Source organism: Sus scrofa, chromosome 1 (genome assembly GCF_054392235.1).
Source record: "Sus scrofa isolate SSC_HxYL_T2T_F1_AM1 chromosome 1, Sscrofa_HxYL_maternal_Yorkshire_Landrace_v2.0, whole genome shotgun sequence".
In the NCBI taxonomy this organism is placed as follows: Eukaryota; Metazoa; Chordata; class Mammalia; order Artiodactyla; family Suidae; genus Sus; species Sus scrofa.
The window spans coordinates 288,642,932-288,670,251 of record NC_139383.1 but is presented as its reverse complement, the minus strand read 5'-3'; the positions used below and the strand labels follow the sequence as shown (position 1 = coordinate 288,670,251).

The following is a 27,320-nucleotide window of genomic DNA, read 5'->3' as shown; positions in this document are numbered from 1 at the left end:
TCCTGGTGAATTGTGTGCAGGGAGCAGGCTGGGGCGGGGGCTGGGTTCACTCCTTCTCCTCTGGGTTTAAATTGTCCCCTTTCCGGCCTGGGCTCCTGGAGGCTCCCAGAGCCCGGGGAGCTGCTTTCCTGAAGCCCACTCCGAGGGGGAGGGGGCTGAACAAACACAGGTCAAAGCCTCAGCAATAAATAACCCCCGCCCGTGGAGCCTGAGAGCCCGGAAACGCCCCCGCGTCGGCCCCCACAACCAGGCTGTGGGGCCTGGGGCCCGGGGCCGCCCGAGCTGGGCTAACTGCGCAGGGGGCTTGGGGGACCCTGGGCCGGGGGCTCGGCTGCAGCAGCGTTTCCCATTACCTCACCCGGAAAGGGCTGAGCTTTCCAGAGCTGCCGCCAGGCCTGCCCGCCACACAGTCGCCCGCGTCCCCTTCTGCATGGAGCCTGGGGTAGGAGGGGACCCAGTGTGCCTGGGGTCCCTGCCCCCCCACGGCCGGCCCCCAGCCCTCCCCCGTGGGGGGGTCTCCTAGCCACCCCCAGCCCTGCCTGGTCCTCTGCAGCCTCGTGGACGCAGGAGTGGATAAAGGCGGGTGGATCAACCTACAGGCAGAGTGGGGGCCACGCACGGAGGCAGGTGGCCTCAGCCCAAGGAAGGTAACGCTGGGCCCAGCTGCGGCCTCTGGGTCTCCCAGCCTCCCTCCAGCCCGGGGGGCACCGGCAGGGTCAGCCCCTCCCCTTACAGGGAACTGAGGCTGTTCGGAGGCCCCTGGGGACAGCCCGGCAGGGTCCTCAGCCCTTGCCTCTTCTGCGGGGAGGTGGGGCTTTGCTGCCCAGGACCCCCTTTTGCAGACCCTGGAGAGCTGTCTCGCGCCCACGTGCCCGGCCCCTGCGAGGCTTTGTCCTGGTGGCCTCCCCTCTCATACCCCCCCATCCCCGCCCAGCCAGACTAGACTCCACCCCCAGGCTCGCTGGTTCTCACAGCCCCGGGGGCCGACCCCCTCACGGCCCCTCCTGGCTCCCAGCCGCCCCCCCACCTCCGCTCGCTAGAAACACCAACCAGATGTTGGGACAGTGGCCCGTGGAAGGGTGGGAGGGAGAGGCTGGGGAAGTGTGGCCTGGAGCACAAGCTGGGGCTTGGGGACTTGGGGGGGCATCCAAAGAAGGGGGCCAGAGCCCACACTGCCCCACGCCCACTAATCAGATGGGCAGGCGGAGGCCTGGAGGCCCTGGGGCTGACCCGCCCAGGCCCGGGGGCACAGGCCTCCTTCTGCCTGCCTCGTGACGGGTGGGCCCGGCGGGCACAGGGGAGCTGGGGCTGGGAGGGGCCGGGCCTGCAGGCCCCGCCTGACCCTTTGGTCACTGTAGAGGGCTCTTGGGGGCCACTCTGCCCCGGGCCACCTGCCTAGTGCCCCCCGGCTGTCCACCTTCCCAGTGCCTTCGGAGGCCCTGCCTGGCGGGCTGCGTCCTGCAGGAGGCCAGCCTGGGCCACAGAGCCCCACTCTGGGCCTAACATGCATGCACCAGGCCTGCATACACACGTCCAGACGTCATGTGCACAGGCTCGTCCCCACAGACGTGTGTACACACGCATGCCTCACACGGCCACGCGTGGATGTGGTCACACAGCAAACGAGGCTCACGCTCACGTGTGGACACCTGTGTGCACACACACACACACACACACGCAGGACCACACATGCAGCTTGTGCTCGTGATGGCGAGTTCTCGTGCACGCGGTAGAGTCCTGCACACAGACCGGGCACACTCTCACGTTCACGTGAGCCCCAGGACCGTCTGCTCCCCCCCACCACGAGCCCCATCCGAGCCCAGAGCAACCCAGAGGGTATTAGCCTCGGGCCCTGGTCAAGGAACCCTGGGGCCCAGGAGCCGCCGTGAAGCTGTGTGACAGCCCAGGGGGATGAGGGACGCTCTCCAAGAGGACAAGAGGACAGGGTGCCCGCCTGCCCAGAGGGCCCCGCACAGCCCGAGCCAGGACCGCTCCCCGGGGCCGCCGCGCCATCTGGAGTCCCGAGCCGAGCACAGCGCCCTCCCGCCCACAGCGCTCAGCCCACCGCAGGCTCCTGACTCAGCCCCCCCGGGGGTCACCGGATAAACATTTATTGGCTATTTCCTGCCCGGCCGGCCTAAGTGCATGTCTCCACCGTGAGTGAGAGTGGGGGTGGTGAGGGCGCAGTCCGGAGCGCGTGAGAAAGTGTGTGTGTGTCGGTGTGAGCAGGGCGGTGGGGGCGGCAGGGCCCTCTGGCTGCGGGAGGGGGCACGGCCGCTGCGGGAGCCCTTCCTGGTTTGGGGGGGGCTGGCCAAGGATGCCCTCGGTTGGTTGTGGGGCCTCAGGCCCTGCGGCCCCTGCCCTGCTCCCCTCGGGCCCTGGTGCCCGGGCTCCCCGCTCCTCGAAGGGCCCTGGGCCTCTGCCCCCTGGAGCCCCGCCCTCCCCGGTCTTGGTGCAAGAGAGTGCCCCCGCCCGCCCCCCTCTCTGGTCTTGAGGACCAGCCTCCCACAGGGCTGGCCCGCCCCCCCAGGGTGAGGCCCCCCAGTCCCGACTCATGGTGAGTGCTCTTCAGGAGGGTGGGGGATGGGCGGATGAATGAATGAATGAATGAATGAATGAGTCGCTCGGCCGGGAAGAGCGTGAGGAAGCAGGGAAGAGAGTCAGCCCCCCCCCCCCAAACGCCTTGTGCGGCACCCCTGCTGCCGCCTCTCCCAGGGGCTGCCTGTCACCTGTCCTGCAGACGAAAAGACCAAGGCTCAGAAGGTTTCAGGTCTTTGCCCAAAGTCACTCAAGCCCAAACTTTTAACCCCTAGGGAGGGGACAGCGGCTATCACCCCACCCAGCACCCGCCCTTCGCTGCTCCCAGGAGGGACCACGGGGGGAGGGACAGGGACTGAGGGATAGGAAAGCCAGTCAGGCCCCAAGTGTCCAGGCCCAGCCTGCTGCTCACCGGCTGTGTGGCGTTCAGCGAATCGCTTGCCCTCTCTGGGCCTGCCTCACCTTCCCTCCTTTCCCTGGCTATGAGCAGGGCCAGGGGCCACCCTGGGCTGCTCGTGCCCCACTTGACCGGGACCCCGTGACCCAAGGCAGGCAGGCTGGACCAGGGCAGGCAGCTCTCCTGCCTGCCCGCCGTGGGAAGCAGCGGGCGAGGTGGCAGGAAGGCTGGCTCCAGCCAGCCTGGGGGAGGGTGAAGGCAGGGACGCCCCGGGGAGCTGCTCATTATGACCAGGGCTGAGGGGAAGGAGAGAGGAAGTTGGGGGGGGCCTGGGGACCCCAAGAAGGAGGGTGGCAGGGGCTGGTGGGGCCAAGGCCAGGCTCCCCAGCCCCCCAGGCCGCGCCCTGGGGTCTAGCCCCTGCAGCCCCATTGGTTCACGAGGGACCAGGGGCCAGTGGCCAAAGCTGTCGTGTCCCAGGGGGTGGGGAACAGCAGTCAGATGAAGAAGGGGACAGGCCCGTCCTGCTGCAGGATACTCCAGCTGGGACCCTCCTAGCCTGGGGTGGGCCCGAGGATATGGAGGCCTGGGAGGCCCTGGGTGGCTGCGCCTGGGGGCGGGGGCATCTGATGACACTCGGTGCATGTCCTGGGGAGGCCGTAACAAGGTCCCAGACGCTGGGCGGCCCAGAACGACAGAAGTTAATGTTCTCCCCGTTCTGAGGGCCTGAGTCTGAAATCCTCACGCCGCGGGCGTGCTCCCTCCCGGGCCGTCGGGGGGCGGGGGCCTGCCTTTCCCGCCTCTGGACGTTTGCTGGCAGCCTGAGGAGCTCCTGGGCATGTCCCCATCCCGGACCCCACCTCTGTCTTTACAGGGCCGGACCCTCCGTGTGTCTGTGTCCCCTCTTCTCTTATGAGGACACCTGGCACCGGATGCGGGTCCCTAACCCAGGAGGCTCCCATCTCCAGCCCTTTACCTTAATTGCACCAGCAAAGACCCTGATTCCAGAGATGCTCACGTTCGGAGGTTCCCAGGGGACATCTATTGCGGGGGCCGCACCTCAACCCACCACAAACCGCACGGACCTCCGTCCGGTACCGGCCATCTGCACGGCACCCCAGCCCATCTGGGTCCCCCAGACCCCGAGTCGGATTTCGTGGCGGGGGGAGCAGAGACAATGCTCCAGGTAAGCAGGAGGCAGGGCTGGGGTGGCTGTCAGCTGTGCCAGGCTTCCTCCTCGGCCCACGGGCGGCTATGGAGGTGGGGGCTGTGGGCCCTGCAGCCGGGAGCTGGGCAGCAGACAGCAGCGGCCGTGGGCAGGGCCAGGCCAGGGAGCCGAAAGGAGACACCTCTTGTGGGCCTGAGGGCCTGGGAAGCCTGTGGCAGGTGCGTCCCCACCCCCCATGGCCCTGCTAGGGCCGGGCTAAGGTTTCCCGCGCTGGTGGCGAGGCTGGGCTGGGGCCTCCCCAGCGCAGGCCCGCCCGTGGCCCGGCTCCCAGGGCTCTGCAGAAATGTCCTTTTGTTGGCTGAACAAAGCAGCTTTGAGCCGGGCCCTTATCGCAGGCTGCCGTGAGATGGGACACCAGAGATCCAGGCCGGAGCCAGCCGGCCAGCCTGGACAGGTGCCTCGCAAGCAGGAGTGGCGGCAAAAGGCTGCCAGAAGGGGCTGATGGAGCGGGGTTGAGCTGGTACTGCATCCTGCTTTAGGGGCGCTGTGCTCTCGAGGGGCATAGCAGGCCCATCAGATAAGGCCCAGGTAGACAGGCAGGCACAACAGGCACAGACACACTCAGGTGGGCACAGACACACTCAGGTGGGCGCATACATAGACAGTGAGCACAGGTTGACACAGGTGTGCACAGGCTGGGCTGGAGTGGGGTGGGGTGCCCCCCTCTGTGACAGGTGCCTGGGGGTCTGGGCTGCTCCTCCTTGGCTCATGCCTGGGTCCCTCTGAAGACAAAGCCCTCGACCCTCAGCACCGCCAGGGCAGGGCCAAGAAGTGTGTCCTTCAAGGGCCCTGTGCCCCACCCAGAGCCAGCCTGCCGGTGTCCCAGCTCAGAGGCTGGCACGGGGGTGGGGCAGGGCATCAGCCAGTGTGGCTGGGAGGAGTCAGGAGGTTGGGGCACCCCATTCGTCCTCCTGTCCGTGGCCAGCTTGGGACCTGCCGTGGCTCTTCACGCCTCCGTTTCCCCATCTGCGCGGGGACCAGTGGGCTCCAGGGAGCCTCTCAGGACCCGGGGCCACCCTCCCCAGTGGGAGGGGCCCCCAGGAGACCGGCTGGAGGAGAGGCTGGAGAAGGGAAGCGGGGGAGGCGGTCCGCTGCCCAGCTGGCCTGGCCCCCCGCCGTGGTGGGGCGACATCTCGGGGCCCTTGGGTCGCACAGATGTGTGGACATTGGGCTCCTCCCGCCGGCCTCCCGCCATGTCTGTGTCTGGTGCTGGGAAAACATCTGTTGAATGAATGAATGGGTGAGTGACGAGGGAAGAGGAGGAAATGGGCAGGCCCACCAGCCCAGGAACCTGGGCGTTCCCAGCAGGAAGTTCTCTCATCAGGCCCTGAAGCTGCCCAGCCTTTCCGGAAGGGGGGGGTCGGGCTGGGCGCCCTGGGGCTGCAGGATGGGGGAGGGGAGGGGTGCTCCCAGCAGGAACTCGTCCCTTCTGATGGTGGCTTGAAGCTGGATGGGGGGGGGTTCCTTGCCTGGTGAGGGCTGGTCTGGGCAGACACTCCCCACCCCCCCAGGCCTCTGGCCACAGAAAATTATCCCTGTGGCCCAGTGGGGCTGGGAACAGCTCTACCATGGGGCAGACCCTGTCTGAACAGGCATCTTTCAGAGCCCAGAGTCGGGGCATGGCCCCCGCACCCTCGGCAGCTGTAATTGGCCCCCAGTTGTGTCATACAGAGCCCCCCCGCCCGGCCCCGGCCCGGCCTGAGCCCCGGAGCTTGGCCAGGCCGAGGGAAGGCCAGCCTGCGCTCCTCTGCCCCCAGGTCCCTCCCCAGGCCTGGGGACGGGGCGCCTCACCGGAGGGACAGCCCTCCCGCCTGTGCCTGGGGTCTTTCTGTTTCCTTTCTGTCCACCTCCCACTGACATTCCCACAAACGTTTTTGAGCCTAAAAATAACTCGATTGGGACTGACGATCCCTGGGTGCCTCCTTCCGAGCCCCCCGCCCCAGGGCCTCACCCGCAGTTCTCTGAACGTGGCCGGGGCCGCTGGCAGCTGCATCTGAAGAATGCTTCTCCAAGACAAATATCCAGGCTGGCTTTGCTGTAGGTAGCCTGTGTCTTGGGGCGAGATGTGGGGGTGGCGCCAGGGGTTCCTGGGGCGCGGGGCGGCCTCCTTACATCCGGGACCTGGCCGCTGTCATTTTTTTACTGGGGAATGTGACTTGTCATTGAGAACATGTGCCGAGTCACTTAGAATCTTTATTTGTTGTGAAAACAATCTTGATACAAAACAGAGCCCCGGCCCCCCCAGGAAGTAACGGTTGCCCTGGGGCTGGGGCCCCGCAGCTGTGGGTGCCGGGCGCTCGGGGCCCCGTGGAGGTGGGCTCAGCGCCTTGTGGCTTTTCCAAGAACATCCTGGCTGCATCACTCACGGAGAGGATGAGCTGGCCCTGGGGGGTGGGCAGCAGAGGGCCGGGGATGAGCTGGCCCTGGGTGGGGGGGGCAGCAGAGGACCGGGGGCCTGACTCAGCGCCTATGGCCCCCAGGCCACCCTCTGAGCCTGAGCGTCCCCACGCCAGCAGGGGTCACAGGGGAAGGCTGGGCCCCGGGGTCGGCGGCGCTGCTGACACACGGCTGGACCATTAGGTCACACGGAGGAGAAATCCGTCTTTCTCGCCCCCCGCCCCGTTGACCGAACCCCCTGGGCCCCGCTCCCTGGGGGAACCTGCAAGGTGGCCGGCTGTCCCCAGCTTTCCCCACACCCCTCGCATTGTCCCTTTGTTCCCACGCGGGTCCCCCTCCGCTCACAGGATGACTCCTTTACGTGACTCTGAACGGGGCCAGCTGTGTCTGGAAGATGGGACGTTTTTATGGGTCTCGTAACCTAACAGACCGTCACCAGGGCTCGCTCACTCGGGTTTCTCTCTTTGAATCCCACCCCCTCGTATGCATCATTCTGCAAATATCTGTGAAGGAGGGCCCCGTTAGGGCACTGGGGGTGCCACAGAGGGAGGGAACAAGCCTCACCCTGCATGGAGCCTCGAGGGGGCGGGCAGGGCGCACGGGACAGGGCAGACCCTCGTAGTAAAGGGGGAGCAGGGAGGTGGCCGAGGCAGTGATGTGACGGTCGTGAGTGGACAGCCAGCAGCCTGCGGGGATGCGTGTTCAGCCGAGGGAACAGCCAGCGCTGGGGCCAGGCAGGCTTGCAGTGCAGTGAGGGTGGGGCCGGGGAGGAGGGGTTGTGCTGACTGCAGAGGTGACTTGGCTGCTCCTCGGGGTGCCATGGCCCAGGGGCTTGAGACAGAGGGTGCCTTGTCCCCAGCTGCATCTTGAAAGTCTGCTCTAGCTGTGGCACTGAGCACAGCCTGCTGGGCGGGGGCAGGGCAGGGGCCAGGAAGGGGCCCAGAGGCGATGGCGGGGCGGGGATCTGGTGCATCCCGGCCTCACTGGGAAGCCCTGGGCAGGTGAAGGTTTTGTCCACAGACTCCCCGTGGGGTGCAGGAACTCGGCAGGTGGTTTCACACTGGTCCCCCCCTTGCTGCAGGTCCACCTCTCTGAGCCTCGCTGCCCTCGGAGGACGGGAAGCAGGCCCAGCCTCCCGGGGGAGGGTGAACCAACACAAGGTCAGCAAGACGCCCGCCCGCACCCGGCACCCGGTAAGCGACCGACAGATGCCGGTGCGGACGGAGGCTGCACCTGGACTCCCTTGTCTCTGGGGCCGACGTGTCCCTCGACGGCTCTGTGCTCCGCTCCCTACCCGCACCACCGGGAGGGCTGGACCAAGTATCTCTAAGAACTTTCTGGAGCATCAGAGATGTACGAGATTCCCAAGATGCTGAGGTGCAGCAGACTGATGGCGACCTCCTCTAGCAAAAGGCACAACACTCTTGCGAACCAGGTTTTTAAAAGCGGGGAGGGCAGAAATACCCCAACTGAACAGGGAGACGTGGGGACCAAGGATGCCGGCTCTGCTCAATTATGTGCAAATGGGTTTTGAAAACTTGGATGAAACGGGCAGTTTTAACAGAAACGCACACTGGAAAATATAGAAAATGTAAACATACCAGTGGCCAGAGACGAAGGCACCACGCGTGACCCGCCCCGTTCCCACCAAACCCAGGCCAGAGCCCCGCGGGACGCTGCCAACCCTTCAGGAAAGCGATTGTCCTAATGCTGTTTAAACCGACTCAGCCTAGGCGTTCCCGCTGTGGCTCAGAGGTTAACGAACCCGACTAGCATCCATGAGGACGCAGGTTTGATCCCTGGCCTCAAGCAGCGGGTTAAGGATCCGGTGTTGCTGTGGTGGAGGCTGGCAGCTCTAGCTTCAACTCGACCCCTAGCCTGGGAACCTCCATATGCTGCAGGCGTGGCCGTAAAAAGCCAAAAAAAAAAAAAAGAGAGAGAGAAAGAATCAATGCAAAAACCCTAAGCAAGTAGCAGCTGGCAGGACCCAGCAGCCCCCTAAAACGATGAAGCCCCCCGCTTCTCCACCCCTGGCTGGGCCCTGGGGGGCAGGACTCCGTGGGAACCCCCGAGACCTTGTCTCCAACCACCAGGGACCTGCTGAGGCCCTGGGTGGGGCTGGGGGAGGGACGCGGGTGGGTGGGGGCTTTGGTCTTGCCGCCTCCGCTCTGCGGGGGCTCATCCTTCCACGCAGGGTGGTGGCACCTGCCGGGACTTCTCTCCAGCTTCCTGCGCTCACCTGCCCTAAAGGCTGCAGCTCATGTGGCCTCTGGCTGCAGGTCCCCGTGCCGTTTACCTAATCCCTGCCCTCTGTAAATAGTCCCTTTACTAAATCTGCTCAAATTACCTCATTTGAGCACACCATCTGTTTACTTTTCACTCTGAATTGTATTATACTTTACCTTTCAAGAGCTCGAGAGAAAAAAAACAAAAAACAAATGTTCACCACCATTGATGTCCAAAAAGCATTTGACAGAATTCAACAAAATTCCTTTTTTTTTTTTTTTTTTTTGTCTTTTTGCCATTTCTTGGGCTGCTCCCGCGGCACATGGAGGTTCCCAGGCTAGGGGTCTAATCAGAGCTGTAGCCACCGGCCTACGCCAGAGCCACAGCAACGCGGGATCCAAGCTGCATCTGCGACCCACACCACAGCTCACGGCAACGGCGGATCCTCAACCCACTGAGCAAGGGCAGGGATCGAACCCGCCACCTCATGGTTCCTAGTCGGATTCGTTAACCACTGCGCCATGGCAGGAACTCCAACAAAATTCTTGATTTAAAAAAACCATAATAAGGAGTTCCCGCTTTGGCACAGTGGGCTAAGAATCCCACTGCAGCCATTCAGGTCACTGTGGAGGTGCAGGTTTGCTCCCTGGCCTGGCACAGTGGGTTAAAGGATCTGTGCTGCTGCCACTGCAGTGTGAATGGCACCTGTGCCTCGGATTCAGTCCCTGGCCCAACCACTTCCATATGCTACAGGTGTGGCCATAAAAACAACCCCCATGGGAGTTCCCATCGTGGCTCAGTGGTAACAAAGCCCACTAGTATCCACGAGGACGCGGGTTCGATCCCTGGCCTCGCTCAGTGGGTTAAGGATCCGGTGCTGCCGTGAGCTGTGGTGGAGGCCGGCAGCTACGCTGATTGGACCCCTAGCCTGGGAACCTCCGTATGGCAGGGGTGTGGCCCTCAAAAGACAAACAAACAAACACAAACAACCCTAATGAAATTTGACTAGAGAAATAGCTACGTCTTAATCCTAAACCGACACCTTGCCTAATCGGAAAATTCGAGAAGCATATCTATGAAAGTCAGCCGTGGGACAACGGTGTCCCCCAGTCTCTACCATTGGTCTGGAGGCACTGGCCAGTGCAACGAGGCAAGAGAAAGAAGTAAGGTTTTAACTACTGGGAAAAAGATTACTATGATTATTTGCAGGTGATTTTAGTAAACATCTGAAAAGCAAAGTCGTCAACCAACAAAAGAATTTCTTGGGGTGGCTGGGAGAAAAAGAGCTATGGGAAGTCTCAAAATACACACATTAGCCCATTAGGCGATACATGGAAGAAAGACCCCCCCATATGACTGCTCTAAAAACTGTAAAATACTTGGAAATCAATAAGAAATGCCACACAGATCCATATTAAGAAAGATTTTTAAATGCAAGTGAAGGACATAAAAGAATAAGCAAATGGAAAGACCTAGCTTTGAAACTATGAGGAAATAATATCATGAAGATATCAATTCTCCTTCATAAATCCGTAAGTATAATGAGGTTTCACTTTAAAAAACTAAGATTTGCGGCGTTCCTGTGGTGGCGCAGTGGTTAACAAATCCAGCTGGGAACCACGAGGTTGCGGGTTCGATCCCTGGCCTCGCTCAGTGGGTTAAGGATCCAGCCTTGCCGTGAGCTGTGGTGAAGGTCGAAGACGTGGCTCGGATCCCGTGTTGCTGTGGCTGTGGTGTAGGCCGGTGGCTACAGCTCCGATTAGACCCCTAGCCTGGGAACCTCCATATGCCATGGGAGCGGCCCAAGAAATGGCAAAAGAGACTAAAAACAAACAAACAAAACCTAAGATTTGTTTTTAAGTTAAACAAACTCATTCTAAGGATCATGTAGGAAATTAAACAAGTAAAAACAGCCAAGGAAATTCTGAAAAAGAACAAGTATCTTTCAATAAGAGGTCTGGTTGCTGTAGCAGAGATCCATATTCAGAGTCTTATTTTGATCAGTTCTTATTTCTCTCTCCTATAAAAGAAGACCTGAGTGAGGGAGGCAGGCAGCACAGGGCTGTGGTGGCTCCATGGTATTCGGGACTCAGAATCCTTCCATCTCGCCACCCCAGCCTTCTGTTGTGTGGTTTCCTTTCCAAGTTTGCCCAGTGGCCCAAGATGGCTGCTGGAGTTCCAGTCATCACCTTACGTTCCAGGTGGCTTGGAGGAGAAAGGAAGCCTTCATGCCCTCCTTTACAGGGAAAGTCCTTGGAAGCACCAAACCTCACGCCTCCTTCCCTCTCACACTCTAGAACCTAAACCCGAAGCCACACGTCTCCACATGGAAGCTGGGAGATGCAGGTTCTTAGTGCTTTGCTGCCTCAAATAAACTCAGGTTATAAAGGAGGAAGGGAGAAAGTCACGGATGTTGGGGCTCCTGCTTTCTTTGCCAGTGTGAGAAGAGGAAAGTACCCTCCCCCCAAGTATCAAAACCATTATAAAGCTACAAAAATTAAAACAGTGTGATATGAGTGCAAGAATAAACACGTAGATTAATGGAACAGAATAGAGCCCCACACAGAGTCAAACACACAAGGGAATGTGACAAAGATAGAATTTCAAATCAGTGAGAAAAAAGATGGATTATTCAAGAACCCACCCATACCTGGGAAGCTGTCGGGAAAGAATGAGGAAAGAATAAGATTGGAGCTGCATCGCATCCCTCTACCCGATAAAGTCCAGATGAGTCATAGATTTCAAAGTGGAGCATAAGACCACAAAGGCCTAGAAAGAAACAGGAAAAATTTCCTTATAAACTTGAGGTTTAGGAGTTTCCGTGGTGGCACAGTGGTTAATGACTCTGACTCGGAACCATGAGGTTGTGGGTTTGATCCCTGGCCTTGCTCGGTGAGTCGAGGATCCCGCGTTGTTGTGAGCTGTGGTGTGGGTCGCAGACGCAGCTCGGATCCTGTGTTGTTGTGGCTGTGGTGTAGGCCGGTGGCTATAGCTCCGATTGAACCCCTAGCCTGGGAACCTCCATATGCCAGAGGAGCAGCCCTAGAAAAGGCAAAAAGACAACAATAAATAAATAAATAAATAAACTTGAGGTTTATAACTTGAGACCTTCCTAAGCATGACACAAAATATGAAAGCCAAATACACACAAAGAAGTGTTTTAATAAATTCAAATACATGAAATAAAATTTCTGTTGAGCAAAAATCACCGAAAGCAAGACGGGGAAAATATTTGCAAGCTATATCACACAAAAGGCTCATCTTTCTCATATGTAAAGAGCTCTAGCAAATCAATAAAAAGGTCACCAATCCAGTAGAGGGAAAAAATGAAAAAGCAAAGAATATGAACAGAGAATTCACATGAAAGGAAACAGAAACAGCTCAGGAACAGACAGAAGGTGCTGAGCCTCACTCTTGGTGAGAGAAATGCAAATTAAAGCCCACCCCATGACGTGTTTACCTGTCAGATTCGCAGAGCCTCTGATTACACACTGCTGGCAGTGCAGTCAGGGTACAGGGACTTGCACCTGTTACTGTAAATTACTATTAATGGTGACAAGCTCAGCAGGGAGCCCCTGGGACTCTCAGATTAGAATGCACATCCTTGGACCCAGGGGTCCCCCCTCTAGGAAGGCATCCTGTCCGCAGTGATTTCAGGTACACACAGTCCCTGAGCTGGCCAGACGAACACCTCAATGCCCAGCAGTGGACTAGGCAATCCACAGGGCAGACTGTTCCACGGGCAAAGAAAAGAGGAGGGAAGGCCTTGAAGGGGCAAAGGGGCCATTTCTCTGTGCTGTATGTGGGAGAATGTGCCCCCGACTGCGTCAGGGGAGCGGGGGGAGGTGTAGAGAGCCGTGCACTCAACACGCCTGCAGACCCTGGTCTAGGGAAGGGTCCACAGGCAAGAGCACTTGGTGAGACACAGACGGGCTGTGGAACAGGACGGGGCGTGGCACGCCTTCTTCAGGACACTCTTTGGATCCTCACTGATTCGGAACCAGGGGGATGCATGTCCATTGGAAACACCAAGGCAGCAGGGAGGAGTGAATGAGGGCCTGGGGTCCTGCTCTGGGTGTGTGGGAGGAGGTGCAGAAGGATGACGAGGTTACTTATTCATTCATCAAACAGCGCTGCTGGCCCCAGAACTCTTGACCAAGTAGGCCCTTCCCTCTCCCACTCAGACCTCGGCAGGAGCCAAGAGCACCACTGTGGCTGGGCATTGGCAGTCCTTGGCGGCAAGGGCCACGCCGTGGAGAGCCAGGTCCCAGGAGGCACGCCCACCAGGCTGGGGACCCAGAGAAAGGAAGAGAATGCACAAGGCCATGGCCGATGAGCTGCCCTCTCCAGCCAAGGACGTTCCCAAGGAGGGGCTGTAGGTTCGGCCCTCACACGGGGGAGGGGCGGGCTGGGGTGGGGCAGTGCCCAGATCTCACGTTCTGGGGGATCCGGGCCCCCCCCCCCCCCCGCGGCATCTCATCTGCACAGTCGCTCATTCTCTCCGGCATTCCCAGCCACCCCAGAAGCCCTTCCTGCCCTGGAGAAAAGCCTGGGTCCTGCTCCGGCGCCCCCACGGCCCCTGCGGAGGGAAGGACAATGGGGTGGGGAGGAGGTGGAGGAGGGGCCGGCTGGCCCGCGGGCTGGCGGGAACCATTGTGTGTGGGGCCCTGCCTGTTTGCATAGCAAGTGCCCGGGCTGCTCAATGGGGCACAGGCATCCCAAGAATGCCGCCTGAGCCCTGGGGCGGGGTCTCCAGCCTTGCCCCCCCACCCCCCAGCACGTCCTTACCAGGCTTCAGGGTCCTCCGGTCCCTCACACCTGTCCAGCAGAGGGGGGACAGGGAGGAGGTTGGCCAGGTATAGGCTCCAGGTGGGAGTGACCTAGGGCTACCAAGCACAGTGGTACAGGTGGTGCACTGCTCAACTCCAGGGTCCGCCATTCACCTGGGCAGCCACAACCACCAGCCACCCTGCAGCCTCCTGTTGACCATAGTGATCTCAGCCATCAAATGAGAGGGGACAGCTCTGTCGCGAGAGGGTGTCTGCTCTCCGCCCCAGGTGGGAAGGGGCATGGGGGAGGGGAAGGGGAGATGGGGCATAAGAGGAGGGGCAAGGAAGGCCATCCGCGATGATGTCTTTGAGAAGGGAGAGGCCACTTGTCTGACAAAGAGTGGGCCCTGCAGGGACGTGAGGGGCTGCTGTGGCCGCGTGGGGTCCTGGACACTGTGACGGAGCCCCCCTGCAGATCTGGGGTGACGGCTGGCAGCTGTCTGAAATGGGGAGGCAGTTAGGGATGGTGGCTGCCTCGCCAACGCTGGAGGTGAGTGGGCTGGCAAGAGTCAGCGCAGGGTATCACAGTGGGGGGCTCAGGTCCAGGTGTGCCCAGCGGGAGGGGTGTGGAGAGGCGCCCCAGGTGGAGGGAACCTGAGGGCAAAGGCCAGGAAGTGTGAGCGGGCCTGGGGTGTGACACGGCAGAGGAGAGGACTGCTGGCACATCAGGAGCTCCCGCACACAGTGGGTGGGTCCCGGGGCAGGGACTGAGGCGGACCGCAGAGGAGGTGCCGCCTGGGGGACTCGAGGCCACGCCCGCCAGCCCTGCCCACCACCTGGGGGTCGGCATCAGGGGGCGGGGCCGGGCGGGGCCTGGGCTGATGTCCCGCCCACCGGCAACGGCAGACGTAGCACCTGCAGAAAAGCCTCCCCCGTCACTGGGCAGGCACGGCCTTGGCATCCCACTGAACCTGCACCCGCAGCCCCGACCCGCGGGAGGGGAAATCCGGCCGGCGCGGGAGGGAGGCTGAGGGGTTGGGGAGGGTCCCTTGACGAGGTCGCCTGGAGCCTGAGCAGGTGGCATGAGAACCGTCTTTGAGAGGCAGAGGTGGGGTGAGGGAGACCAGCGGGTGTCCGCTGGGGGGCAAACCTGCTTCTCAGGACAGGTTTGCCCTCTCCCTGTGGCACCATCCTGGCCACAGGGCAGTGGCCATGTCACAGGGGTCAGGGCAGAGAGAGGGCACCGCACCCACGCAGGCAGTGGGGCTAGGGGCCTGTTCCCCATTTCAGGCCGGGTGCGAGTGCCAGCAGGCCCGTCAGGAAGAGGACCTCAGCCCAACTCTGGCCCCTGGTGTGGGGCCCTGGCCTGGCTCCCGGGCTCTGGCTGGAGGGGGGCCTGGCTTGGGTTGAGGGGCTGGAGGGGGGTGGTGGCCGCAAGAGCTGTTTACATGAGGGGTCAGGCCAGACTCAGGCCCTCGGCGGCCCAGGAAGTGGGCGGGAGGGCTGACCATCCAGAGTTGAGAACACGGCCCCTACACGAGCACCCCCCACCTCCGCGGCCCCCAGGCCTGGTCCAGGCTTTTCCTGCCCCCAGGCCAGGACCTCGCCTTGCTGCCTGCCTGAGGCCTGTGTCTCAGAAGCAGAGCAGGGTCAGATGGTCTGCTTTACACATCTGCTCTACAGCTGGGCGCCCAGGTTCAAACCCCACCCGTTGGTGCCGAGGGCAGCACTCCCCCTGTCCCCGTGGGGTCCCCAGATCTCACATCTGCTGCTGCCCCCTTGCAACCCGGGAGGCAGGTAGAGAAGGCTGAGGCCCGGGAAGGTGACCTGGGCTGGCACCGCTCTCCAGGACCGGCCCAGCTGTGCTTCCAGGGGCAGGGAGGGTGGGCCTGGCAGGGGGCCGTGAGCAGACCCCCGAAGTCCCAGAGCCGGGCTTCCCTGCACATCCCTGGGGCTGTTCCCCACCTGGGGAGTGGGGGGACTGAGGGAGCCCCGGGTCCCCACAGGAGGCCTGCCTGGGCGCATCCCAGGCCCCCTCCCAGCAGCCTGGGGCAGGAGAATGAGCCCCGAGGGCCTGGCCGTGCAGTGCTCCCCAGGCGTGCAGGCCCCTCCCCAACCCCTGTTCGGCTCCTGGGTCACCCCCAAAATTAAGTCTTACATGTGAAGAAGGGGAAGTGTTCACAGGGAGATGTGGGCAGCCCAGCTCTCGCCAGCTGGCGGGGGCAGCGGGAGTCCCCCCAGCCAGGGCAGCTCCAGCCTTTCCATGTTTGTGCGGCTGCAGGGGCTCCGGGGAGCCTGGAGAAGGCTCAGACCCTCTCCCCAGGAAAACTGGAAGCTCACAGTCGTGCTTGAAATTCCAGGTGGTCCTTGGCGCCCAGGGGTCTCTGCCTCTCTCCCTGCCCTGCCCCACGTGACTCAGTTTTCCCATTTCTGGCAGCCCCAGAGGCATATGGAAGTTCCTGGGCCAGGGATGGAGTCTGAGTCACCTCTGCAACCCACACCACAGCTGCAGCAATGCCACATCCTTAACCCACTGCCTTGGGCCCAGATTGAACTAGCAATGCTACCGAGACAAGCCAGAACCTTAACCCACTGGGCCACAGGGGGAACTCCTCAGTTTTTTGTGTTTGGTTTTTTTTTTTGTTTTTTTTTTTGGTCCTTTTAGGGCCGTACCTGCAGCATATGGAAGCTCCCAGGCTAGGGGATGAATTGGAACTGCGGCTGCCAGCAACACTGGAACTGAGCCGTGTCTGACACACACCACATTCACAGCAATGCCGGACCCTTAACCCACTGAGCAAGGCCAGGGATCGAACCTGCGTCCTCAGACAAGAGCTGGGTTTGTGACCGACGAGCTGCAACAGGAACTCCCAGTTTCCCCATTTTAAATGGGCCTTCCTCATAGGATTGTCATGATAACACATTAGAAAAAGTCAAAGTGGAGCCCCCAGCCCAACTGAGGCTGGCACTGGAGCCCAGCCCCTGGGGCCCCGCGGCAGTCTCTGCGCCAAGGCTAGAGGGGCCCAGGGCGCCTCTGGCCCGGGAGGCCCAGCTGCAGGTAGCCCTCTCCCAGGGTCCTGTGCTTATGGGACCCACTAGCCCTCAAGGCTCAGGTCCTTGTCAACCTGCCCCCCTAAGGAGGCCTGCATCTCACCCCGGGGTCAGCGTGTGGCTCGGGCCGGCTTTCACCCTGACAGCCCACCCCACCTCTTCCACTGGGTGCCCGCTGTGCCCTTGCCCGGCTGGGTGCAGACAGGCCGGAGCCTCCTGCTGAGGGAGGCAGCCCCCAGGGGCCTGGAGCACGTGTTCCCAGACGTGCAGGGGGCCCAGCCCCTCCTCAAGCCTGAGCTGCAGCCTGTCACGGGGCAGGGACACTGAACCCAGCCCCTGTCCTTGTTAAGACCCAGCAGGCTCCAGGGGTGGGGCTGGGGGTGGCTGGAAGAGGGTTCAACTGTACAGACCCCACGGCCTGTCTCGCCCCTACCACCCCTCGCCCCCGACTCCATGCATCCCAGGGGCTTGGGTCTCAGAAACCACCCTTGGGAGAGCAGGGTCCAGTCCCTGCTGTGAGAACGGCCCCCTCCCCAGCACCTCCTCGCAGCAGCCCCACTGCCCTGTATAGCTGCCGACCTGGAGGCAGAGCTGGAATCCCAGGCTGCGGGGGCCTGGCTGGAGGATCTCTGAGTCCAGGGTTTTGTGAGAAGGTCCCCACCATGGACCATGGGCCAGAGCAGATGCCGCTGGACCCCAAACCACTGCTTCTCGCTCCCCCGGAGCCAGGGTCGACGCTGGGGCCCTGGAAACGCCAGGCTGCCGACTGCTTGGCCCAGAGCTGCTGTCGGCTGCCTGGCCCCCTCCCGTCACAGAGGAAGCACTTCCCGCCTCTCTAGAGAGGTCGCAGGCCTGGCTTCTAAGGACAGCACATGAGTCAATTAGACAGACACGGACGGTCTGCTTAGCTGGCCTCTCGGTACGTCTGGGCTTCGCCGGCCTCTCCCGATTATAAATTACGCAGCCAGGGAGTCTCCAGGGGGCGGGTTTGCTGGGTTTCATGCTGTTTCCTCGGGGCAAATGCCCAGAAGGAGAATCACTGGGTCAAAGATATGAACAATTGGTTCCTGTCGCCACACACTGACGTCAGGAAAAATCTGGGGTTCCGTGGGGGGCCCGGTGCAGGCCCCCCTTCTGGGGCCAAGAAGCCCCGCAAACCATCTGCTCCCCTGCGGGGCCCTGGGGGTGGGGAGAGGAGCCCGTGCTGTGGGCTCCCCGAAATTCCCACCCGGGTGGCCTCAAGCGGGGCAGGGGTGTGTGTGTGTGTGTGTGTGTGTGTGTGTGTATGCAAAGAATCATCGTTTCCTGGCCACTGCAAACCCTGCTGGAGCCCCGTGGCCCAGCCTTCCCCTCCTCGTGGAGCCTCCAGCCCCCATGGGTTTTCCTGTTTACTGCACCCCAGAGGCTGGCCTTGACCTGGCTCCCTCCTCCGGGCCTGGTTCCCGAGGGGACGGTCGCAGTCCATTTTCAGCCTCAGGCCCTCAGGCCCTGGGCAGCCAGGCTGCTCTGGGGCTCAGCATCCAGCCGCCGGGCCAACTCCAGGCCACCCTTGCCCCCAACCCACAGCAGCAGAGAAAGGCCCTGGGCCCAGAACTCTGGGGCCACAACGGGCTGTCAGCCCGCCCCCAGCCTGGGAGGCTATGATCCGCCCTGAGGACCCAAGCGAGGCCGGCATGTGGGGCTCCTCTCGGGCCTCGGAGCCCGGTGCTTGGAGGCCCCGCTCTGTCCCAGTGAACCCGTTTCTAGGGGCTCGGCCTGGTTAGGGAGCAGGGTGGTGACCCCACCTTCCGTGCTCCAGGAAGAGCCAGACAGGGGGACAGGGTTGGGGGGGCATTGGTGTCGCAGAGACCAGGGCGTCACGGGGAGGGCTCCCCCGACACAGCGTGAGCGGCCTCGCTGTGCAGGCGGTCATACGCCCAACGGACCTTCCGACTGCAGCTCCTGTGGTCCTGGGCAGGGTGGAGGGCTTGGCTGGAGGAGCCCACACTCCCCGTAATTCACCCGCTTTCACCCCATGTTACCTGGCCAGTCCCGGGGCGGGGAGACAGGGTAGGAGGAAATGTCCCATTTTCCAGAGGAGACAGCTAAGGCTCTGAAAAGTGAGGTGACTTGTCTGTGGTCACAAAACTGGTCAGAACGGGCAGGGTGAGGCCTTGAATGTGGGCCTTCTCCTGTCAAATGAGGGAGGGGACAGTGCCCAGGGGGCCATTTCCCATCCTGGGAGCTTTCCTGGGGTCAGGGGCCCAAAGGCCACCTGGACCGCAGGCTGAAGCCCCCAGGGCGGGTGGAGGCCTGGCCCCTGCTGCTGGGACCTGTTTGACTCTTGGGTCCCAGTCGGAAATCCAGCCCCCCTCGCACCCGCCCTGTGCCCCCGACCTGTCTCACCGCAGCTACTGGGGGGGCATGGTGGACCCACGTTAGAGGGGTCAGAGGGGGCACAGAGACCTGGACCTGCCTGGGGACGGTGAGGGCACGCGGAGCCCGGGGAGCCAGCTCCGAGGCTCCCACCGGGCACGGAGCCCTGCTGAGCTTATCACAGAGGTGACAGCGGCCTGGCAAGGGCTAGGCTGGTCCGGCAGGCTCTGGGGGACACGCCGAAGCCCAGTCCTGCCCAGGCGGACAGGGACTTTCCCTGAGAGTGAACAGAAACAGTGGTGGAGCTGCGGGACCTCCGGGGCCCTGACTCCCACTGCGAGACTCGGGTCCCCTGGCTGCGGAAACACCTGCTCTTGCCTGGGGCCTGGGGTGAAGGCTGTGGGCGCGCAAACCTCGGGGTCGGGCTGCTTCCCGAGCGCAGCCAGCACCCTCCCCTGGCCCAGCAGCCTGGCCAGGGCTGCGGAAGGAAGTGGGCACAGGGGTGGGCGCAGCTGGAGAGGGGTGCCCATGGCAGGGCCTGGGTGGGAAAGGGGCTCTGGTGCCCAGGTGACTCGTGGTGCAGCCCAAGCCCGGCCGGGTGACCGGGGAAGGAAGCGGGTGGATCCAGCCTCTATAGCAACAGGCGTTGGCCCAAAGCTGTGCTCTGAGCCCTGAGGTTGCGGGCCACGGGGCCTTCTCGGCCGGCTTGGCTGAGGCTCAGAGGCCAGAGCGGGCGGGGGCGGGCCGCGGGAGGGTTCTGGCTGCTGTTTGGCAGCCTGGCCTCCCAGCTCTGGCCGGTTACCAGGTCAGCTCAGGAAGCCCTGAGTGGTCATTCTCGCACCAGCCGGCCGGCCCGGGGGCTCTGGAGGGTCTGAGGAGGGAGGCAGGCCTGGACTCCCACCCTGGTCTGCTTCCAACCCCTGTGTCACCCTGAATCCTGACCTGCCTCCTCTCAGACCTCGCCCAGACACGGTGGTGGTGGGAGGGTGGTGACCCTGCCACGCAGGCCAGGGTCCCAGGGCCCGGAGGGGGTGCCTTTTGGGGGAGAGACTAGGGGAGGACCAGGCCTCCTGACCCGGCATCATTCTCCTCCTGCTCACCTCCCCCCCACCCCCCGCTCACCTCCTCCTGCTCACCTCCTCCTCCTGGCCACTGTTGAGCCGCGCAGCCCCTGAGCCCCCCCAAGAGGGGAAATCAAGGCAGAGAAGCCTCAGACTCAGCCAGGCCTCGAGACGTGAAGGCACTGTCCCCACTTTTCAGCTGAGTCACAGAGCCGGGGCCCGCCTGATTTAGTTCCCACGTTAAAGTCAGCGCTTCCCAGGCCTCTGCGTTGCTTTGTCCTTCCCAGGGTAGAGCCCAGCCCACGGGCTCGGAGGGGACGGCTGGACGTGCCCGGGGGCGCAGCCACGCGGTTTGCTGGCAGGAGCATGGGTTTGGGGACAGAGCAAGTTCGGGTTTCTGGTGCGTCACCTCCTCGGCCGGAGGAGGGAGTCGTCTGGGGCCCTGGGACCGTGGACACAGAACAGAGCCCCTCAGCCACCAGAGAGCGGGGACTGGGCGGGGCTCTCCCTGCGACAATCCGGGTCCCACCTCTCAGTGTGACAGACATCAGGGCATCTCATGCAGTGCGACCTACTGGGGCCACGTGCCTGCCAGCGGGCCTGGAGGCAGGGGCTGCGAACCCCAGCTTCCCCTCCCTGTGAGTGACACCCCTCTCACCCTTCTGCCACCCCCACGGCCTTGTGCAAAGCGTGTGATGTTCAAAATCCATCTTTCTCGGCCTTAAAACCCCTCATGTTAGACTCCCGGGGCCACAGAGACAGATGACTACAAAACAGGCCTTAAAACAACAACAGACATGGATGCTCCCCGGTTCTGAGGCCCAAGACCGCAGCGGCCTCCCTCTGGGGGCTCTGGGGGAGGGTCCCCCGCCTCGCCCAGCTCCTGCTGGGTGTTGGCAGCCTCGGGGTTCTGGCCACGTCACCGCATCTCTGCCTTGGTCCTCCCGGCCCTGCTCCCAGGTCCACGGTCCCTCTTGCCGAGACACTGTCCTTGCGTCCAAGCTCACTTAAACTGGGTCGCATCTGCAGAGCCCGTGTTTCCAAACAAGGCCACGGTCACGGTTCCAGGAGGAAACCCTCCTGGGTGCCACTGGGGGACACCGTTCAGCTCCTAGCACCCACGAGTGGCAAGCGACAGACCAGGCATTGCCGCCGGCGGGCAGGGCCCAGCCGGTGAGGGCCACAGGCTGGCGGGCTGTGCTGAATTTGTCCTGTTTTAGTTTTATTGACAGGCCCACCGGGGGAGCCTTTGGCACGCGTGGCCAGTCCCGGGGAGCAGAGGAGGAAGCGCAGGAGACGCTCTGCCCTGGGCTCCTCGCCTGATGCCTGTGCGGCCCCTGCCCTCACTCCCAGGGCAGCGGTGCCCTGCTTCCTGCCCCATCGCTGTGGGAAGGAGCCCCCCGAATCCTTAAAAAGCTCTCTCACCTCCTTGACCGGGGCAGCCGTCCTGCTGGACGCGGACCCTGAGGTCTCCTCGGACCTCTGCTCAACCCCCTGCGGAAGCTCCTGTGCGCTGCGTGAGGGTCCATTTCTCGCGTGGGGCTTGGCCGGGGCTCGGCCGGGCTGGCCCAGGCTCGGCGGATGGAAGAGGTCAGGGCTCTGCTGGCCTCACCGCACAGACGCCAGGGGTGCGACTGCTGCCCAGGGGTGGGGGTCACAACCCCAGTAAGTGAGGGGCCCAGGCACACGGACAGATGGACAGACAGACAGACGGGTGGACTGCAGGCCACTGTGGTCCATGGCTCAGCGCACTGGTCTGGGGCCCCTGAGGCCAAGCGGCCCCCTGTGCAGCCGGGTGGGGCATTGACGGGTCAGGGCTCCCCCCCTCACCTGCGGCTTTGCAAGCCCCACCCCCCAGCCACGGCCTTGGGGGGCAGAGCACGGGGTCCCCAGGCAGACAGCATCTGCTTTGCTTCACGTTTCTTCCCTTGACTTAACGCCAAGCCTCGCTGTACTAAGTGAGGTGCAGATGCTTGGGTAACCCCGCTCTGGACCCCCGCTTTTGGGGGGAAGGACAGACACTCCCCCACCTCCTGCGAGGAAGGCCCCCCCAGGGAGGGGTGAGGAGCCCACCTCCCCCTGCACCCGGCACAGAGGGTGGGTGGCTGAGGCAAACCCCCCAACACTCACCACTCACCGCACTGGCAGAGCCCCCGAACCCCTTCCCGGCCCTGCCCCGGCCGTGGGAACCGGCCTCCGTCCGCCAGGAGATGCGTGAGAACCAAAGAGGAAAAAACCGGGGGGGGGGGGGGGGCTTTCCTCCATCCTCCTGGGGCCTGCGGGAGTGAGGGGCCCCCGCAGGTGCTCAGCGCCCTGCAGTCGCCCTCACGCACGGCAGGTCCCGCGTGTGGCTGAGGCCAGGAGGGCTGGTGGCCTTGGGTTCCCGGCCCGCCCGCCGCCCCCTCCAGGGCCGCGCCCCTGGGAACTTGCGAGCAACTCCCAGCGCTGGCTCCCACAGCACTGGGGTATTTTTATCCTCCCTCCGCCCGAGTGACAGTGGCTCTGATTTATGTTGTGCAAAGCCCCTCCAGTGGCTGAAGGCCCCTCGGGCAGGCTCCGTCGGTGCTGGGCCGGCCTCGCTCCAGCTGGGGCCACGCCGTCACAGCCGCATGAAAGGCGGCTCTCCTTGATGCTTTTTGAGAATTATCGCACCAAATGTTCGCCCGCGAGATGCTGACTGTGATGATAAGGAGGCTGGAGAGGCCGAGCAGAAAGGGGCTGGAGAGGGAGATGGCAAAACCCCCTCTCTGGATGGCAGAAGCTCCAGTCGCAGGCCCAGCCCACTGGCATTTGCCACCAAAGTGCCTGTTTTTATTTAAATGGCCCAGAGCAAGTCTCTGACTAAACTAACATTCCCACGCCAACACGCAGCAGTGCCTCTGGTTTTTGGCAAATTTTTTCCTTAGCTGTCAAGGCAGAAATATAGAAGGATTCTGGTCTTACTTAAGGAGGGCTGGGGTTTTTGCCCTTCCCCCCGGAGACATGAAAATAACTCACAGATGTGCTGTACCTGCCCCTCGATCCTTCAAGAGCACAATTCCCCGAGCGCCCTGTAACTCAAACCCCGATTTCCAGGCCAATTTTCTTTTTACCAGCGGGCCGCTGGGGGGGTGAGGGCGGAAGTCCCAGACATGTTTAAATGTGTCTGCAGCAAATGGGAAGAAACGCAGGCAGCCCTGAGACCCTTGCTGAGGGGCTGAGACTCCTGCCGAAGCCCCACCTGGGGGACCGGGGGAGGAGGGGCGGGCGAACCGTCTGCAGGGCTCCTGGCACCTCTGCTGGGGCAGAAAGACCTGCCACGAACAGCCTCTATCTTCCCCGTAAAAATAAAAATGGACATTTTTCGGAAGGACGTTTCCAGCTCTTTTTAACAGCAGAAAGGAAGGCACGGAGGAGGGGGCGCTGGAAAGACGAGGAAGGAAGAAAGAAGGAGGAGAGGAGATGCCCGGCCAGCTGGCTTCTCCCTGAGTGACTCAGGCCTGCGGAGGCTCCGTGGATCCTTCAGAGGGTGGGGCCGAGCAGTTTCGGCCCCCGGGGAACTTTCTTTTTGGAGAAAGTTCTGAGCGGCAGCCAGCAGGGCCAGGCAGGTTGGAAGCTCCCCAGAGCCCGCGGCTCCCAGCGAGCTCTGCAGGGGTCCCCAGGACCCACGGGGATGGGGCTGGCAGGGCTCGACCCCGGTGCCAGGCCGGGTTCCACAAGCCCCCTCGGAGCATCAGCGTCCTGTCCACAAAAGGGACAAGGTGACGGCACCCCTGGGGCGGCCTGGCCCCTCTGCTAGCCCCGGCCGGGAGATGTCGGATCTGGGCTGGACAGATTCTCTGAGCCCACCCACCGTGACCCTCTGCCAGGAGTTCGGCGGCCTGGCCTGGCCCCACGATGCCCCAGAGTCCTGGGCGGGCCCTCCCTCTCTGAGGCCAGCCGCCTCCCTAGGGACCCACAGGGGAGCCACCGGGCCCTGGGTGACTGACGCAAGCCTGGGCTTTTCCCGCCCAGGCCCTCTGGGCAGATGTGGGGGCTGGGGGCCTGGAGGGGGCCAAGCGGGGCCCCTCCTTCTCAGAGCTGGGCCACCTGCCCCTGGGGCTCCTGAGGAGAAGCAGGGTCACTGTCAGGGCCTGGGCTCCGCTCGCTGTCCTGTAGCCCATTTCTCAAATGCCAGCACCAGACGGACCCTCGGTGCCCACACCAGCCAGGCCTCCTGGGCTCACCTGCTGCGGAAGGCAGCTACCTGTCAGGGGACTTGCCCGGGCAACACACTCCCCAGGTGCTGTGCCCGCCTCTGGGACGCGGACCCTCCTTCCTGGGCAGCAGGGGGCTCACAGCCACCCGCTTCCTGGCCCGAGCTGCCAAGCAGACTTGAGGCTCCCGTGCAGCGACCGATGTGGGGACAGGTGGACCAGACCCTGAGCAGGACCGGGCCCTGTACTGAGTCCCACATCACTGAGCTGTCTGCTAGCCACGTCTGTTGAGGGGATAGGACCCAGAGGGATGGGTCCCTGCGCCCAGGAACCTGCCCGGAGAGCGCCGCGTGATTGCTGCAGGAGCCAGGAGGCCCAGGGGCTCTGGGACGGCTTCTGGACAAGGTGAAGGCCGACAAGAGCGGGGGTTGTTTCAGCAGAGGACACGGCACAGACGGAAGAGCAGGGAACTGACTCACTGCAGGCCGTTGGGAGCAGGGCCTCCCCGACCAGGCCTGCGAGGCTGGCCCGGGGGAGACGCCAGCACCGGCAGGGCCCCCGCCAGGCGGAGCCCCGTGCAGCCGCGCGGGTACACACCTGGGCCCGGGGGACAGAGGGTCCCTGCGTGGGGGGCAAGGGCGAGCAGAGAAGCAAATGCTAGACCCCAGCCGGCCGTTCCCTGCTCTGAAAGAGGGGCCGGACTCCGAGGTCCGCCCGAATCCCGCCTTGGGAAAGAGCAACTAGGAGCTAGAGTAGCCCTGCGTGCAGCCGGCATGGAGACGCACGGCCCCGGTCCAGCACAGGGGCCTGGAAGCCAGCCCTTGCCCCTCCACCTGAAGTCACACCACACAGCCGCTGAGACCACGTCCCAGGAAAATGCTCGAACCTCTGGAAGTGTTATGTAGAAAAAGCTCTCTTGGTAGAGGCAGAAACTGAGGATGCAGTGGTGACCTCTCAGCGGCCCGCTGCCCGGAGTCCAGAGCTGGGCCTGGGCCTGGCTGGGGGCCGGGGGTGGGGGGTCAGAGGCCGGGCACCTCTCAGGGCCCAGGGCTCTCTCTTTGCAAGCGGGTCAGACGTGCTTCATGGTGAACTTCCAGAGTAGAAGAGCCCTACCCGCTGTGTTCTGGAACCGCACCCCAGCCGCCCTGGCCTGCAAGCCGCCCCTGAGTGGGGCTGGCACCCCCATCACAAGCCACCCCCAGCCCCAGCCCCACCTCCAAGCCCTCCCCCTCCTCCTGGCGCCCCCTCCCCTCTGCCTCAGGCCACTGTAACCCACACAGGCTGGCCAGTGCCTGCACCCTCAATTAGACTGCAGCGCTGCACTGGACAGCACACGAGGCCAGGGAGGGCGGCCACGTGCCCCGCCTGCTGTGGTCACACACAGCCCATCGCGGCCCTCCAGGGCCCACCTGCCTGCTGAAGAGCAAGGCCAGGACCTGGCTGCCCCGGAACCAGGCCTGCCACATCTCTGACGTCAGGAGCATCATGCTTTTCTGGGGCTGTGGGGTCACAGGGGACCCAAAGTCCAAGGCCAAGCCCTGCAGGAAGGAAAGGGGCTGGTGCCCCAGGACCAGGAGGCTCAGCCTGGCTGCACCTTAGCATCTGGCTGACAACCCCCACCCGCCCCCACCGAGCAGGCCGAGTCGTGCTGGACCCGCTGCAGGAGGGGCCGGGGTGGCTTTTCGGGGGGGGGAGTGGGCCAACATCAGCACAGCCTCCCCAGCCCATCCTGGCAATGGCATCGTTGTGTCTCTCTCTCTGGAGGCAAGGGACAGGGGACCTGACCCAGCTCAGCCTTGGCTGTGGCACGAGCAGACCTGCTCCCCTTCGGGTCCGTCAAGCTGGCCCCTGGAGAAGCACGTGGCCGCTGGACACACATCCCCTCTGAGCGCCAGGCCTGCAGCCTCACCCTGCTGCTTCCAGTTCCCCAGACGGCCTGGGCTCTGCATCCGGCCTGCAAGGGAGCGCCCTGTGGGACTGGCCCCACCATCGGCGGACAGGAAGCCCTGGGCTGCGTCCCACTTCTGCACCCCAATTCAGCTCTGGCTGTCCCAGGCCCCGTCCTCCCACTGGGTTTTTGAGGTGGCCAGCACCCCAAATTCACCTCCCCTCCCGCCGGTGTTTCTCCTTAGCGGCCCCAACATCCATCCGCCAGGGCTGCCGCTGGGCTGCCCACGCTGTGCCGAAGGTCTCCAGGGCCTAGTCCATCAGGACCCCCGAGTCCTCCCCTCCCTCAAGCCCCCTGGCCTGGGACTGTTGATAAAGAGAGGAGGCGGCCAGGGGTCTCCAGCCTAATTTGTGAATGAAGAAGCCTGGTGCCTCTTGCCAGGCCTGGAGGAGTGGAGGAGGCAGCAGCCCCTGTCCAGGCCTCACGCACAAGCCCCTTCCCAGCCCCAGGCACTTCAGGCTTCCGCTGAGGGTTTCCCAGGAGGCAGGTGGCACAGGGGTTGCCACAGAAGGCCTGGTAGCCCTGTCTGCACCATGGGCTAAGGAGAGCGTCCAGCTCCTGGGCAGAGGCCCAGGGTAGAACTGGCAGCACTGGGCAGACTCAGGTGAGCCTCCTCTCCTCCAGGGCTGCTCCTTCGCAGAGGGGGAGAACTTGCCCCCCAGCCAGCCCTGGACAGGCCTTTACTGCCGGCCTGGGGCCTCCTGGCAGAGACGCAGGGCTCCGGGGGGCACGCAGGCAGTGGCTCACGGAGGACGGCCTGGCCGAGGGGGTGTGGTGTGCAGAGCCCTGAGACTGAGAGCTGGGGGGGACTTCGCAGCCCCCCTCTTCCTTCTAGGGAAAATCTGCTCCTCCAGCCTGCCTGGCTGCTGTTATATAAACAGATCTGCTGCCTCCAGACGCCTCCTCTCCCGGGCACTGACCCCGAGGAGTTACCCCGGCTCTGAGACATGCTGCCAGCCGGGGGAGGAGGCAAGCGGGGGTGGCGGCGGGGGGGGGGTGTCCCACAACAGCTGCTTGGGGCCTGGTCTGGCTGTGCTGCAGCATCCCAGCTGCCACCAGTGCCCGGCAACAGGTGTGCCCAGAAGGGTGGGCTGGGGTCAGGTGTGAAATGTGCCCACCACGAGGCAACCCCTCTCTGCCCGCCTCTCGGGCCTCTCTGGCAAGGACTGCTTCTCAG

The 27,320-nt window shown here is 63.1% G+C and overlaps 1 long non-coding RNA gene across 1 annotated transcript; it reads left to right on the top strand.

Annotated features, from left to right (window-relative positions):
* The first annotated feature begins 372 nt into the window (after positions 1–372).
* Positions 373–8,901, top strand: LOC146407344 (uncharacterized). The gene is made up of 4 exons (XR_014842745.1): positions 373–647; positions 2,054–2,156; positions 3,808–4,119; positions 7,640–8,901. It is a non-coding gene; the product is annotated as an uncharacterized LOC146407344 (long non-coding RNA).
* The last annotated feature ends 18,419 nt before the right edge of the window (positions 8,902–27,320 follow it).